We start from the raw sequence: 4,181 nt of genomic DNA, 5'->3' as shown, positions 1-4,181 counted from the left end.
TCAAATTGTATTCGCTTTCAACTGGGTTAATACCTGAGAACAAGCTGCCAATTTATACTATACATCGAAACAATGTCATTCTAAAATGGAATTAATTTTTCAGTGGCCTCATGATATATGATTGGTAGAAATTGAAGAAACAAACTTTATTTATCAAGCTGGGCAACTCTTAGGTGATAGACTGCACCTGGAGACTGCCACTGGCAGAACGTTCTACACTTATTTCGTTACACACATGAATATATATAACTTACACTCAAATAGTGAAGTTAGAACAACCTCCAAATGAATAGGAACTAAATCCTAATCAAAGGCATACGCTCAACTAATGAACTAACTCCCTCCTAAAATATATTTCTCCATTAATTCTAACACTCCCCCTTAATGGAGAAAGGGTGCTTGAAAAATAGCATACACTTGCTAGTCTAGTCTCAGCTAGGCTTACAAGAGTACATAAAAAAATTGGTAACTGAGCTTTCATTTTTGTCTTCTTGCTTGAGAGTCCATGCTTGTTCATTTGTCAGTGAAGTTTCATCTTCACTTTTCTTGCCATAAGGTAGTGATGGAGCTTCTCCTCCTTTTTACGTTTTCTTCCCCAAAGGCAAAATGCTTGAACTCTTATCCTCCTCTTTCTTGATCTCGATTGTAGGCTAACATTCAATGTTGCAGGTTCTTGGGACTTTTCAATTGTTTCTTCTTGAATGCCAATATCTGCACACTTAAAAACAATGTTAGATTCATAAAGAGGACCATATTGGCTCTTGTCTTCCTGCTCCTTCAAGAGAGCTTTCATTTCTCCATCTCTCTCTGCTGACATAGTTTGTTGATTCATGCCTTCAACCTCTTTACTCAATTTTGTTGCTGCAAACATGTTGTCCTGCATTTGATTTGTATATGGAGATAGGATTTTCTTCTCACTGAACAACAACTCATCAATAAGATGCTTTTCATGCATCAGATTGATCCACTCATCATGAGATACATAGATCTCATCAAATTTGACTTCATAGGTCTCTGCATCAGGGAAGCTTTCTTCATAAAAAAATTCAGATTCTACAATAATGGTTGTATCTTCATCATCACATGTTTTAATGTCAATTACAGGCACACATTCATCACCCATCATTGCATCTTCAATGTTGACATGTTCAGTTTCACAATCAGTTATGGGATTGAAAACACAATCATCATTTTCAAGAGAAATACCTTCATCATCTTTTCCCTCACTGTACTTCATTTCTAAAATATCCCAGAAAAAATTTTCATTTTGAATTTTACCATATTCATGTAGTATGTTGAACATGATGTTATCATCTAATGCATATGTTATAAGATGTAATGTTGATGCATCTCCACTATCATAGTTTAAATTGATAGCATCTTCAACATAATTCAATAAATTTACCTTCCATAATGTTGTTTTGATTTTAGTTGCCCAGCTTTCATAATTCATACCTGAAAAAGATGGTAGATCAGGCATTAACCTCTTAACGATTTCAACAAATTCTAGATCTGCATCATCATCTCTGACCTGATCAGCTATAAGTCCATTAGCATCAACTGGAAACTCTTCACCAAATTCAGCAAAACAATATATTGCATCTGTCCCTTGATGCTTTCTCCTTAGTTTCCTTCGAGACTCTTTCAGTCTCCTTTGTTGACCCATCACTACATTCACTTCAACACACAAACACTCCTTGAGGACTTTTGTCAACAACAAAAATAAAAAAAACTCGTCCCAATTGGCTCTCTCGAACTAGCTCTTTTCTAGCCAGCCAAAACAACTACTCGCACTTACAATATGCGATCACTGTAGCATGCCAGAGAAACACTAGACACACCTCTCCTACAGGATTACCAAAGCTTGCAAATTTGATGGAGGAAATCTGCATACCCTTGGGGCATTCAAGTTGAAGCCTCAGCATGTAAATTCACTGATGTAGAAGGGTTTTACGGATTTATCCAGGTAATCACAACAATCCAACTAAATCAATCCTAAAAGTCGTTGTCAGGTTGATCCGAATACACCCCTCCAATTTCTTTGCCATAAAAACCTTAAAAAAAGTATTGATATCAGTATCAATGCAAGACCTCCAATGGAGCAACATATTATAATGACATATCTGTTTACAATTCCCTTAGTTTAAGTAACATCGCGGGGGCATTCGCCTGGGTGCAATGTGCCATTGCCATAATAGCACTTAAATTTTGTCAAGTCGCATATGTCATAACCACAATTCCCATTATTATTCAAACAGGGTTTATATTATCGATCACTGTTCGGATCGACATTCCATGTGACCTTAAAACCATGCACTAGTAAAGCCTTAATATGAATGGGCTCTTGAGAGAGGTAACTGCCATTAATTGGTACTCAAAGATAGGTTGAACAGAAACTACACATACGCCTCCATTTAGTTCGCAATCCACTCTTAGTGATAGTGACAACGACACCTTTTGTAGGCCGATGAGATTCACATGAAACACCCTCTCAAATCTGCACGAATAGGCACCACTGTGCTCACAAAAAAACCCTCAAATCTGCTTCTCACCACAGTGCCTAATAACATACTTATAACCCGCAAAATTTTGCTTCAGCAATGCCATCTGAGCAACAACACTGCTCCTCACTGCGGTGGAAGAGAGACTAACTACCACGGTGGGCTCCTTGACCATGGGATGTTGTTTTGTTGTCACAACTACCGATCTACCTCTCTGACAGGTAGACATGACAGAGCTCAGATCTCTGATGAAGGGACAACCACTTCACAACAATGGCCACCATTGCCAAACAACTCTGATGACAATTATTTGTCCCCAGAAGACACCAATGATGTGTGCCTAGTTCGATTCAGCCACGAAGGGCCACTGACCGACCACGATGGGTAGACTCCTCTGCTGTGCGATTGGTCCAACAACTCCTCTGTGCGTGGGATCCTCTAGCACCACGGATCACCTGCAGCTCTGATCGAAACCCCTCTCGCCTCCACTATGCTGCCAATCAGCAGAAAAACACAGAGTCTCGTCGCTCGATCTGCTCTGCAATACCTTTCTCACCCACGAAATGAGACCACTCAATGCCTCTTCCACCTCCACTGTGCTGCAACAGAACCACATACTCGGGCTCCTTCCAACGATAGTCCCATTGCACGACTCCGTCGCTGATTACATGGGTCAGTCCACACTTTCCCTGCGCCTACCCTTCCATAGCATGCACGTAGCAGCTTCGACCTCCACACAAACTATTCCACAGTGATTCATGAGAATCCCACTTTTCTCGGCTTCCACTGCACCACGACTCCATGCCACGATCACGATGCCATGATCTCTTGCATGCAGAACTGTTGGGAATTTTTTTGGTAAAATTCCAAAAAACAAACAAACTACAGAATAGAGAACAATGCTCTGTTTTTCACACACAGGATCTTTAACACAGGGAAGCTTTAAAAAAAAATTCTGAGCAAACAGAGATTTCCACACACACAAAAAAACTTTGCATTCATCAATAAAATAACTGTTGTTACAGACTTCTTCCTCTCTCAGAGGGATTACACAGGAACACTTCAGTTCCAGTTCCAAAAAGGATTACTCTGTTTCACTTTGCAAGTCTTCACACTGCTGTAAAATAAAAATTACATACGCTGCTGCGTGCTCCCCTTTTTTTTTACTTCGCACTGCTGTGCATTACAATTCCTTCTTCACTCTCATCAACACAACAAAAAAAACATTACATATATATATATATAGATATATATATATATATATATATATATATATATATATATATATATATATATCAACAATAAGAACTTACTTCACGTTTTCACTTCCCATGCTTCCGTAAAAGAAATAATAAAAATTAAATGCTTTTACCAACTATTACTTGAGCCCATACTCCCGCTGAAATAAAATTAAAAACTTCACCAAAACTTACCAACCCACAGTAAATTCCATTTACTGTTTTACTGACATTTACCGGCGGTCAATAATGTAACTTTCACTTCACGTAAAATTCATGCTGCAGGCCTGTACTCAACCATTGACTTCATTTAGATCGCATCGCAGAAATCGCATTTGGCGGAACACAAAAGTGGAGCACACACACATTAGTGCGATCTGCGATATGCGATCGGATCGCATCGCACCATCGCAATCGGGGAAATCAAGTGAACAAAATGGAG

This window comes from Pinus tabuliformis, chromosome 8, assembly GCF_031772625.1.
Source record: "Pinus tabuliformis cultivar Carrire ecotype Pingquan chromosome 8, CPIR1, whole genome shotgun sequence".
Taxonomy (NCBI): Eukaryota; Viridiplantae; Streptophyta; class Pinopsida; order Pinales; family Pinaceae; genus Pinus; species Pinus tabuliformis.
Note: the sequence above shows the minus strand (reverse complement) of the source record.